This window comes from Neophocaena asiaeorientalis, unplaced genomic scaffold (genome assembly GCF_003031525.2).
Source record: "Neophocaena asiaeorientalis asiaeorientalis breed wild unplaced genomic scaffold, Neophocaena_asiaeorientalis_V1.1 scaffold430, whole genome shotgun sequence".
NCBI lineage: Eukaryota > Metazoa > Chordata > Mammalia > Artiodactyla > Phocoenidae > Neophocaena > Neophocaena asiaeorientalis.
In genome coordinates, this window is record NW_020173691.1 from 2,573,674 (window position 1) to 2,586,618 (window position 12,945).

Here is a 12,945-nt window from a genome sequence, read left to right on the forward strand (position 1 = left end):
CTCCCCAGGACAGGCCCTTTCCCCATATCCTCTGGTTTAGCTCCTCTCTGAAGTACCTAGATAACAGTATTATTTATTTATTTTATTTTTTTTTTTTTTTTGCGGTATGAGGACCTCTCACTGTTGTGGCCTCTCCCGTTGCAGAGCACAGGCTCCGGAGGCGCAGGCTCAGCGGCCATGGCTCACGGGCCCAGCCGCTCCGCGACACGTGGGATCTTCCTGGACCGGGGCACGAACCTGCGTCCCCTGCATCGGCAGGCGGACTCTCAACCACTGAGCCACCAGGGAAGCCCGATAACAGTATTTGATGCACATTTCCTGAATTGTTTTACAGATGTGACAACCCCCCATCAAATGGAAGATGTTAGCTACTTGATGATCAAAAGTGCATAGCCCAGGCCTCCTGATGATGTCAACCCCTGTGACACCGTCCTCTTACCTCACCATCAACCAGCTGGAGAATTGTGCATGAGCTGATCACATACCCTGTGACACGCCCCTCTCTCACCTGGCTTTTTTTTTTTGACATCTTTATTGGAATATAATTGCTTTACAATGGTGTATTAAAATGCTTTGCCGAAACCTTTCAGGGAGCTCTGGGTCTTGGGGGGCCTGAGCCACCCGTCTCCTTACGTGGACTTGCAATGAACCTTTCTCTGCTCCAAACTCCAACCTTTCGGTTTGTTTGGCCTCACTGTGTCTTCGGGCACAGGAACTTGCGCTAACATCTTGCCTCCACTACCTTTCCAAATCTGCACCAGACACGAACTTCACCTTTCCAGCTTCAAGATCAAAGGCAGACGATCCAACAAGCAGCCCAGGACACGCACGTGGCAAACCTCCCTTCTCCTACCCTGGGACAGGCCCCAGCTCCCCAGCCCCGCTCCCTCCTCAGCAGGTCCTGCGCTGTCGCCGCGCCCGGCCCTACCTGTCCCGCAGGTGACCGCTGCGCAGCCCCAGGGCCGTGCAAGGCGGGCCAGCACGGACGAGCCGGCGGCGCCCATGTCCCAGCGATCGCGGGCGTGGGTCTGAGCGCGGACTAGGCAGCGATTGGCGTGGGGAGGCGCCCGGGCACTCAAGGCTGCAGGCGAGTGGGAGGAACCAGAGTTGGCCTAGGCACCGGCCCTGGCACCCTTTCCGCGCGCCGAAAGGACTGGCTGTGCGCAGGGAGGGGACGCCTGACTGGGCGCCAAGGACCAGGCAGTAGCCGAGAGAAGCGAGGCAGAAAGCGAACTGGGATGCTCGGGTGCCCTTGGGGGCGGTTCGGGAGGCCCCACACCAGAGGCCTGGCTGCCCACTGTCTCTGGAACGGTCACTTTCGCTTTACTTCTTCCCTTTCCCGGGGCCCTGCGACTCAGCGTAACTCCTCACCCGCCCTCACGGTCCCCGGCTCTCCACTGCCCCTTCGCTCCCTGTACTGCCCACTTTGTTGCGTGATTGCAGCGCAGGGAACAGTGCAAGTGGATGGTAGATTGCAGAATGGGTGATTTTAAATGTTCAGGAGCTCCTACTGGCAGATCGCTCTGAGAACTGCAGAACTTTCGGCCCATAACCTGCTCCGTGGAAACTTAGGCACTCTGAACAAACTCGAGAGTAGCTTCTTCTTCTTCTTTTTTTAATACATCTTTATTGGAGTATAATTGCTTCACAATGCTGTGTTAGTTTCTGTTGTACAACAAAGTGAATCAGCCATGTGCATACCTGTATATCCCCATACTCCCTCCCTCCTGAGGCTCCCTCCCACCCTCCCTATCCCACCCCTCAAGGTCACCGCAAAGCACGGGCCTGATCTCCCTGTGCTATGCGGCTGCTTCCCACTAGCTATCTATTTTACATTTGGTAGTGTATGTATGTCGATGCTACTCTCACTACGTCCCAGCCTTCCCCTCCCCCCCACCTCGCTCCCCCACCCCCGTGTCCTCAAGTCCATTCTCTATGTCTATGTCTTTATTCCTGCCCTGCCACTAGGTTCGTCAGTACCATTTTTTTTTTCTAGATTCCATATATGAGCATGGCTTCTTGTCGCATAAGGCCAAGTCCCAAGGATGACCCTCGCTCCCCATTAAAATGCCTGCCTGAGAAAGCTCCCTGCTGCCGGGAGATTTCACTGTTCCAGCCAACATCCAGGACCGGCCTCTCACCCCTTCCTTCCGTTACGGACCTTTGTTCTTGGCCTCCTTAATCGATAGAAATTGATAAAAGGCCAGGCAAGAAATTCGGGCAAGGCTCTCTTGGGACTTGAGTTGCAGCACCAGAGAGCGAAAACAAATGACAGGTTCCCTTGCTTACTCCCTGAGGCGGGTGAGTGTAGGGGCGGGTCCGGGGGTAGGGCTGGAGGCGTGGCTTCGGTCATCTGCCCACCCCCTTGGTGGTGCTGTGTGCAGGGGGCATGTGCGATCCCCTGCTTTTGCTGAGCTTTGGTCGTTTTGTATCTTGTTCATAATTTGCCCCAATTGCGCAGGCACGCGGTTATTTTTAGTCTCTTATAATTTCTTCGTATTTTGTCGCTGGAGGAGATGTTTGTCCAGGTGCAAGCACTGCAGCAAAGGGTCCCAGGTCCCAGCCTGTCTCACTTAGAGAACTTACTCCCTCTGTCCCTTCCAGATGTGTATGAACCTCCTACAACTCAGAAGTGTTTTTCTCAAGGACCTGAGAGCCATGCCTTTGAACTGTAATCAGTACCGGCTGGCCGACCCCGGGTCCACTGCCCCACCCTTGTCAGTTTTCACCTGAGCCCCCCCGGCCTCCTTCACCCTTTAAAACCCAATCACCTCTGCAATCACAGGGCTGTCCTTTCCCCTGCTCATCAGTAGTTAACTGCATAAAATATGTTTTTTACTAAAGTTCAGCTTTGTTTCTCCTTACCAGCTCCATTCACACAAGCTCTTTGGTAAACGGTGGATTTTCTTAGAGAAGTTAAGCTTTGAGGTCATTTGTTTATTTTTCAAAGATTGTCCCTTAACCTGCAGCACGGTTCTAGAGTTTACGGAGGCAACCAGCGGGTAACCTCCCACAGTCCTGATTGGTCATCCTCTGGAGAAGAGGACCGCCCTCCAGGCTGGGAGGAGAGCAGAGGAGGGCGGGAAGCCAGAGACAAGCTTCCTTCCGCAGCTCCTCGTGCAAAGTGAAAGTCAAAATCTCCCTGCAAACGGGCCCTGTTTGAAATCCCAGGCCCGTGGACTCCTGTCTCTTCAATAAGCACACATTCTCATCATACTCAGAGGCCAAGACTTGGACTTCTTTTTCAAGTGTAGTGTTGGGAATGGGGTGTGTATTTCAACTTGCACCTGGACCCCTTCGCCTCTCCAGACACTAGACCCCATGAGTTTACCTTCAGCAAGAGATCTTTGTAAGCCCATCTTCCTCACGGTCAGTGAGGAGGAACAGACAGGGGAAACATCTTGTTGATTAAGTATCTGTTCCTTTCCATACACATTTATTGATCATTCCCCCTAGATTGACCCTGGGGATTTAACGTTTAGAAGAAGCTTCCCTGTTGTTCAGGAGCTCACAGAGCCCCTGGAAGACGGACTGGGAGGACAATGTTGGAGGGCAGGCACGGTCAAGGTGCCGTGCAAGTGAGATGTAAAAGCAGGGAAATCTCAGGACAGTGGTGTCTTCAGAGGAAGGAGCTTTTGAGCTGAGACTTTAACAAAAAGGCTTTGAGAAGGGGCCCGAGGAGGGGATCCTGGGCCAAAGGTGCACGTACAGCGTGGACTGAAGGAACAAGAGGATGTGACATGTTTGGACAGCCACTAGCAATCCAGCTTTATTAGAACGTACCTGTGTATGCAAGCGGTAGGGGGAGTTGAGGCAAGACAGGTGGGCGGGGCCAGACCACAGAGGCACCTGTCTCATCTTAATGTGGAGACACCTCAGGATTCAGAACAGCAGTGAGGTGTGATCAGACTTGGGTGTTAGAAGGTCACTTTGGCTGCTCTGGGAAGGAATAATGCCAAAGGTGGTTAAATGAGAGGCTAATGCCCTAGATCAGGCTGAAGTAATCCCGAAACAGGGAAAAACAATAATGGAGATGGAGATGGGGGGACTTCCCTGGCGGTCCAGCGGTTAGGACTCTGCGCTTCCACTGCTGGGGTGCTGGGTTCGATCTCTGATTGGGAAACTAAGATCCCAGAAGCCTTGCGGTGCAGCCAAAAAAAAAAAGATGGAGTAGGGGCTGTGGATAGGAGACATAGGAGAAAATTAGCAAGAGGTGGTGACAGACGAACACTGTGATTGAGAGAGAGAAGGAGTCCACGGTGACTTCCAGCTCTCTGACGTAGCTATCTGGGTACCAGTGGGAGGTGCCATTCTCTGAGATAAAGAATTCAGGAGAAGAAGCTGATGGGGAGAAAGATGACGAGCTCTGTTGTGAACAGTGAGTGTGACTTATATGTGGGACGTGGAAGAAGAAATAGTTACCTGGACAGGTAGCTTGAATCCTCTGGGCTTCCATGTCCTCAACTGTAAAATAATGGCTATAGACCTCTAGGATATCAGCTCAAAATTCTGTATTTCCTAAATCCATGCTAGCTGGCATTGGCTCCAACAGACAATCAAGCGAGGAACCTTGCCATGGTGAGTGCCAGGTCTCTGCTACCCTCACCCAGCATTACCTAGCACCTAGCCTGCCCTGACTGCCATTTCACCAGAGCTCAGGGTGGGGGTGATTTCAGGGGAGCAGGGAAATTCCTTAGCAGAAATGTGTACCATAGCAGCCCTAGCATCTTCATTTCTAGAATTTGTGAGAGGTGATGGGAGGGGGAGGATCTATTAATCTTACTGGTTATTTGCTTTTCTTTTCCCTGTTGAGTTCAGAGATTGATGGTCTTGTCTGTATTTTTCTTGTTGATTGATAAGAGACTTTTGTAAATTTATAAAAATACACTTTTAGCATATGTGACTCAGGGTTTTGACCCTTCCCCCCTAATTCGTCAGTTTGGGGACAACTTCTGCTTCATAAGACATCACTGTCTGCCTAGAGGCACTGATATATCTAAATAAAACTCAGTTGATTAGAGTACCAACACAGGAAGCAGAGGGGGAAAAAAAGAGTCTAAAATGCAAATATTGCTCTTGTTTAGCCAGGCCTTTATCAGGAGTGTGGGTCCCCAGCAACCAACAGAATGAGTAGGGCCACTCAGCAGTATATCTCTCCTGGGGAGATGTACAAATAAGATTATCAGAATGGGATGATAATCAACCTTCAACTCACAGAAGAAATCTTATGAGTGTAAAATCTAAAATGTTGTAACCATCTCAAAACCTCAACAGTCTAACAAAGTAAAAGTTTATTTCTCACTTGATCCCAGTTGAGTGCAGACCAACAATGGAGCTAGTCATTCAAGGACCCAGGCTCCTTCAAGGTTGCTGCTCTCCCCTCCATTCATTCAGTGAGAGGAAAATGATAACGCTAGTGATCTCTACCACTGCTGGTGCCACACTCACAGCCCCTTTCTGAGAAGAGGCCCCCTTGGGGTTATTTCCGTACAAACTTGCTATTACACTTGCCTTCCGGGATGAAGGAATCACCTTTCCGACCCTGGCTACAAAACCAGAAGTAAGAATAAGGGAACCAACCATCAGTGAAGTGACTTGACTCAAAACCTTATTAAATAAGAAAAAATCCATGTTGGATAGCAACAAAGTGACCCAATTAGATCTCCTGAGAAATTAGAAATGGGAGACGCACACAGGAAAGGAGGGTCACTGAACGGTTACTAGAGACACCATGTTTTCTCCTTGGCAATTTCTCAGTCTCATCACTGTCCACTCTGCTCAGATCCTCCTCCCCCTGCCTCCCGACTCACTCTGAGTAGATGACCTGGCCTCCAAATTCACAGAGCAATAGAAGGCATCAGACATGACTCCCTCAATCCCCAGCTCCTAAATGTACGCACCCTCATGCACCCCCATTTGTGCACCCTTCTTCCTCTCCTCCTGTTCATTGGGTCACACGTCTCCCCTGCTGCCCGAGGCTCATTCAGCCTTTGGCGCCTGGGATCCTGCTCCTGCCCTGGGATCTACTGACTCACCAACCAGCACATGATCACCTTTCTCTCTGGAGGCTTCAACCTCCTCTCACTGACTTAGTTCCTTCCAGCATTTAAACACACTAAAGTAATTTTCATCTTTTAAAAACTCTCCCTGACCTACCCCTTCTCCTCCTCTTTACAATCACACTTTTAAATGGGTTGTCTGTGGACACCATCTATAAACACCTTCTCAACCCTCACTTATTACCCCTCACAACCTGGTTTCCATCCCCATGCCCCAGACTGTTTCTTACCAAGGACCATGCACCCTGAGAACACTTCTCTCTCTTCCCTTAGTTGCACTAACCCTGGTGATCACTCTATCTTTTTTATTCCAATTTATAATGCATAAATATTTCAAACCTACAGAAAAGTTAGAAGTATAATGCAACAAACGTCTATACCTCCTTCATCTAAATTTGTAAATGGTTAACTTTTGCCACATTTGTTTCTCTTTATTTCTCTCCCCCTCCATCTATGTAGGTATATTTCCTGAAATGGTTGAAAGTAGGTTGCAGACATCAAGACACTCACTTTGAAGTATCTAAGTATCTCCTAAGAATAAGAACACGCTGCTACATAAACACAAAACCATCATCACACCCAAGAAATTTGACATTAATATAATATTATCTTATATGCAGCCCATATTCAACTTTCTCCAATTATTACTGAACTCTTTTATAGCTTTTTTAAAAACTCAGGATCAATGATGGATTATACACTGCATTTGGTGGTCATGTGTCTTTAATCTCCTTTAATCTAGAATAGTTACTACCACCTTCTCCTCTCTCTCTCTGTCTCTCTGCATGTGTGTGTCTCTCTCCCTCTCTCTGTCCGTTTTATTTTTTTGTGGTGGGGGGTGCAGGTGGAAGTCTATTATGACATTGATGTTTTTGAAGAGTCCAAATCATTCTCTTGTAAAAAGTTCCATAATCTACATTGGTGTGATTGTTCCTTCATGATTAGATTCAGGTAAAACATTTAGTAAGAATAATGTATAGGTGACATTTTGCACTTTCCACTGCATCATATGAGGAGACATCTAATGTCAGTTAATCCAATTATGACGATGCTAAGTTTGGTCACGTTATTCAGGTGATGTCCATTGTAATTAAGAAGTAATCTGTGCCTTGACATTTTGAGATTATCTGAATTTTTTGTTTTACAACAAAACTTCATTCAGTTGTTTTAGCATCCACTGATGATCCTTGCCTGTGACAATTACTGTGTTTATAGTTATAAAATGGTGGTTTTAAAAATACTATCACTTCTACACTTATTACCTGGCTTTTTTATTTTTCTGTGAATAAGAGCTCTCTTCCCCCACGTTTATTCTGGTAGCATTATGGTTTCATGGATTATTTTCGAAGCTCCATTAATATTTTTGATTTTCAAATTGACCAAGTTTGACCAATGAAAGACCTTTCAAAATGAATCCTTGACCTCATTAATCTTTGAGCACTTTCTGTTTTCTAGTATAAGATACTGTAGGCTCACTTTTAACATCCCTTGCCCCAAACCTTGAATTAACCTTTTCTTCAAGGACATCTGGTTCCTTTTAGAGAGAATGGTATTTAGAGACCAAGATCTGGACTACAGGTGTTCTCATTGCTATTGGGTTGCTTCTAGACCCATTCAGTGGGCAGAAATAGGAATTATAAACTTTATACCACAGGGTAATTTCTTATCTTTCTCCACTCCATATTCTGTCCCATTTCTTCCACAATAGAACCTGGTCCCCAACAACATCATTATATTCTACAAGGCACACAAAATAGAGTTCAGTTATACAATACCACTACCAGCAACGAATCTACTAAGTGAATTTTAAGATTTCCAGCTGACAGAACAAGGAAACACATGTGTGTGTGCTAAGCCCATGTATGCACATATCTATAAATATTCCTATAGATAGCTATCTGTATCTTTATTAAGCTAAACATGAGTTCATACTGATGTCTCCAACTCGAATCCACTACCTATAGATCATTCTAGACCCTTCCTCTTGCTTATCTGAAAACTATTAAACAAATGGTCCAGATATGCTAGCTAGTAAACTTTGGAGGTCAGAAATTAATGAATCTGATTTTCCCCTTCAGGAAAACAGTCACAGTTTGTTCCAGTCATCTGAATTAAATCACAGACGTTCAGGATCAAGCACAGTAAATACTTAGTAGGGATATATTCTGGCTCCCCTGTTCCCACAGGTGGGATTGTGCTGGGATCCTGAGAAGACCATTAATGGCCCCAGCAAGTGCTGGAGCTGGGTACCTAGTGAAGACCACTTCCTGTGTCCTCAGAGCACCCATCCTGTATTAACCCTCACTCTTAGAGTTTAATGCTGGGGAGTAAGAAGCTGAACATTCTCTGAGTGTCATTGTTTAATTTCTATTTATTTTATCAATAATAGCAGAAATATAACACTTGTTTTCCAAGTCTTAACTACTACTGAGAAATGAATGGTGGATTACAGGCTACAGGTATATTTGGCCCTACACTGCAGAACAGATGACCTGTTCCACATGCACTTTGACCTCTCCCCTCTCCCACACTGTTCCCTTAGGAGATGGGACATTAGGAGGCTCCCCCCCACCCAGCTTCTAGGCATCATTGCATGATAATATGATGTTGACATTGTTACAACTTAACTTCTTGTTGCACACTGCCACCATCGCACCGCACCATCGTAATACAGTCAGGCTTCAATCCCCAACCTCCAAATCTTTTGTTCGCTTCTTTTTTGAGTGTTGAGACCTTTCCCGTTTTTCTGTTTCAGACTTACCCTTCCTCAGCTGAGACTATAGAATAAATTCTTCCAGGCTGAGCCTAGAAGCTCTTTAGAGAAGCGTGTGCTGTATTGCATTACTAACCACCATTCTAGCCAGTCCAGCATCTGGAGCAATAACCTGAGCACTGACTACTCCTCAGACCCAAAGTCTGAAGAAAAATTAAACCAGGGATACAATGTGTGGGGTCATAGTTGGTTCCAATCTTGATGGATAAGAAAGCATTATTATCACGATTGCAGAAGAGAATTGCAACTTCTCTTAATGTATATCCAAACATAGATATATTAATATATTAATAGAATTTATTTCATCTAATTCTGATAACATTTCATTTATCTGATGCTCATAATGATTTCTTTCTAGACAACTGATTGTGGGCAGAGAAGTGCATGTTTGCCCCCTCACCAATGGCTCTGTTTTAATGTTTATCTCAAGTGAGTTTCCAGACTTCGGGTAACACCCTCTCCCAGAGACCAGTTTCATCTTCTGTTTAAGTTTGGAGCAGGATGTTGGTGCTGAGTTTGGATCTTGCTGGTCTTGGAATGACGTTAAAACTGTGACCACAGAGTGAGCCACATACATATAAATTAAATAAAGAGGGGTGCATTTAAGTATCTGCAAGATGCGTGGCCCAGCTAATGAGGAAGACTTTGAAATGAATGCAAAATGGAATCAAGCAGTACCTTGATTGTTTGAACTCAGTAAGTGCTGTATCAACCTGGCTGTGATTGGATATTCATCAGTAGAACACTGTGGAATTGGGGAAAGGCCACGCCATTAATAGGACATGAACTTGAAGTTCCTGCTTGGCATAGTAGCTGATAAAAGAGTAGTATCCAGGGATAAGAAAAATCTTTTGGGGTATCTGTAGCTTCAGAACCCCCATCCCACCAGAGTCTTTTTTAAAAGATATTTATTTATTTTTGGCAGCACTGGGTCTTAGTTGCGGCACACGGGATCTTTAGTTGTGGCAGGCGAACTCTTAGTGCGGCATACATGCGGGATCTAGTTCCCCAACCAGGGATTGAACCCAGGGCCCCTGAATTGGGAGCACAGAGCCTTAACCACTGGACCACCAGGGAAGTCCCCCACCAAAGTCTTTATTCAACTTAAAATCTCATTATCTCATTGATAATAACTCCAAAATCCAAAATTACTCAATGAAATAATGGTAAGATTTAGAATTAACTACAGAGATAATAAAGAAGTAAAAGTTACTATATTAATGTTAAGTACAGGAATGATCCTTGCGTATTAGGTATTGTAAGTATTTGTAGTACTTAAGAGAGCTTAATATATTACAGAACAGTTGGGAATACTAGAGATTCCAACTTAAATTATGTAATTGCTTACTTGATTTAGATTTTTTTAATGACTAAATGTCATAACTTTAAAAACATCCTAGGATTGTAAACAGTATTGGGAAATTTAAGGGAACCTAAGCACTTCCATGTTTATAAGTTTAATTTATTAGATTACAAGAGCTATTGAAATACTTGAGAAGGTCTGTTGGTAAGTCAAACAGCTGAAGTACTTAAAAAGAAAAACAATACATTGAAGAATGCAATTCAAAAGTCTGTAAGGCCAACCTTTCATCAAAGGTCCCCTTAAAAAAAGGGATCGTGAAAAAAACAAAAGTAAAATAAAAGAAGAAGAAGAAGCAGCTACGTAAAGTGAGCATAAAAATTAAGGAGACTTCTGAATTTGAAAATTAAGTAAATAAAATGCTAGCTAAAATAATGGTAATGATCATAACACCTTGCATTTTACAGGACTTCACCATTTACGGAGTAATTTGACATTCCTTGAGATAGGGGTTGAAGTTTGAGGGAAAGCTGTAAGTTGCACTGTGATGGCAGGAGGAGTGGGTGGATGACCTCGACACAGCTGTGTGTCCGTCTATAAAGTCCCCACTGAGTGGAGGGGTCAAGGCAAACTCACCATGGCTCAGAATCTTCCTTTTAGCCTTTAAAGCAGAACATCTAACTGTTCTGTGTCCAAACGTTGATTGGACTCAGGGAAGAGAGTCCAATCTGCTCTTTTATCTATTGGCAATGAGAAATAGCTCTGCAGGCCCACAGGCTCGTGCATCAGTGTGACGAATACCTCCTCTTCCTCCCAATGGGGACTGAACAGGGAGAAGCGCCAGCTCACAGGGTTATTTGTGTGTTAGCCGGGCACCTCCCCTTCAGGCTACAACGAGGAGACCCATCCAGATTACGTTAGACTTAGGGAGGTTTGTGGTCGGGACACCCCGGGAAGTAATGCCTCAGCTGCCAAACCTGAATCCCAGAACATCCAGAGGCTGAGGGCTCAGAAGTCCATTGGGGGAGAGAGCGACTTTCACTCCAGCCCTGCTGTGTGTTAGACGTTGGTCCTTAGCCTTTAATAATGACTAGTCTCAGATCTCAAGGGGCCAGGAGCCTGCTGAGGTTGCACATAAGTAAATAGGCAATTAGGTTACAAGGGGAGAAGAATTAGAGGAGGGGAGGGGAGGGGGTTCTTGGAACCCACTGGACACTGGCACCCACTGCTAACAGAGACGCTGAGGTCTGACTGATCAGAAACCTTTTGCTAGATGAAGAGAGGGTGAGGGAAGAGGGTGACAGAGAGCAGGGCATTCTGAGGAGTTAAATTCAGCATAGGCTGGAAAACAGGGGGCAAAGGCTGGGTGTAGGGAGAGGACTGGGTAGATAAACCAGCCCAGGTAGTAGAAAGAATTACACTGTGTATGAAGGAATGTGGACTTTATCCAGATATACATACGATGAGTAACATCATTTACTGATAAAAGAGAAACTGGTGGCTGGAAAGCTGGAGGGATGGAAACTCTTCACTCGTACACAATTTAAACCTTTTGCATTTTGAACAGTGAAAATTATTACTTCTTCAAACTGTTCAAAAATAAAAGCATTTTAAAATATATTTTCAAACGATCCTACTTACAACGAATTTAGCTGTGTATTAGGCCCTGGGTGAGCAAAACCTACCCTATCAGTTTCTAACCTATGAGGTGTTTTCAACACTTTATATCCCCTCCGAGACACAGCCCACGGGTAGATTCCCAATGTCCAAGATGTGTAAACAAATAAGTATATCATAAGCGAAGTGATTGTTATCCTAGAGATATGGGCTTAGAACTTTGAAAGCACAGGTTGGGGGTAGGCGACATACTATGCGTGAAGGCTCGGGGAGGTATCCTGTAAATTGGGTTTTGGTGGGAAGTAACATGTAAACTGGGTTTTGAAGAATGCTTAGGAGCTTTAAGAAATAGAAAAGAGAGGAAGAGCACCTCAAAGAGAAATAGAATTTTCGGAAAAGGCCTGAAATATTCTTGGAGGAAGATAGTTTGGTATGATGATCAGGGCAGCATGGGGAATAGTAGGAGGTGAGGCCATCAGTCAGGATGAGGCCAGATGGTGCAGGCTTTGCATGTTGCACTGGGGAGTATGGATTTCTTTCCCAAAATCTTCAAATACACCCTCATGGACATTGATATTCTGGAAGCTGGTGAATATGTACCTTTATGATAATTTATTTTTTTCCCAAATAGCTGAAAAAAATAACAATGAAAAGAAAATTTTCTATTTTGTGTTTTTCCTCCCAAAATTTTGACTGAAATCTCCTAGTTTCAGCAGGTTAATATAAGAAGTTTTTAAAAAAATCAGTATGACAAGGAAATATAAATGGGAAACCTGAGAAGCAAGTGAATTAGTTTGTTCTTCTTTTTTCTCCTTGTCAAATATGTTCATAGTTGCCATTTTTATATTTTATATAAAATGTTTCTATTACCAAGACCGTTCTTTGATTATATGTTGGGATTAACTAGCATAAATACTTTTCATCTTTTCCACGGAAATCAAGGCTTCCTGATGGTTTGCAGGCCCAAACTCTTGCCCACGGCTTGTTTTCTTTGGCTTATACAATTGGTTTTGGTTTTCGTTTTTTTCAAGAAGGAAGTTTCTAGCTTATCTTGAAAAATCAAAATAGCTGGTACTGCATGGTCTATATTCTGCATGACAATAGTCAGCTGGACGTGACTGGAGCGTCTTCCCTGTAGGCATCACCCCCCTGTGTAGGACCTCAGTTCCAGCCCTCCCTGAGTTCAACCCCACTCA

The 12,945-nt window shown here is 44.9% G+C and overlaps 1 protein-coding gene across 1 annotated transcript in view; it reads right to left on the bottom strand.

Annotated features, from left to right (window-relative positions):
- LOC112403122 (mitochondrial amidoxime reducing component 2) overlaps window positions 1–963 on the bottom strand; it is a 32,432-nt gene extending 31,469 nt beyond the window's left edge. The window contains exon 1 of the mRNA XM_024750455.1: window positions 929–963. The gene's annotated coding sequence lies outside the window, so the exon portion shown is untranslated. The remainder of the gene's footprint in view (window positions 1–928) is intronic.
- Between the last annotated feature and the right edge of the window lie 11,982 nt (window positions 964–12,945).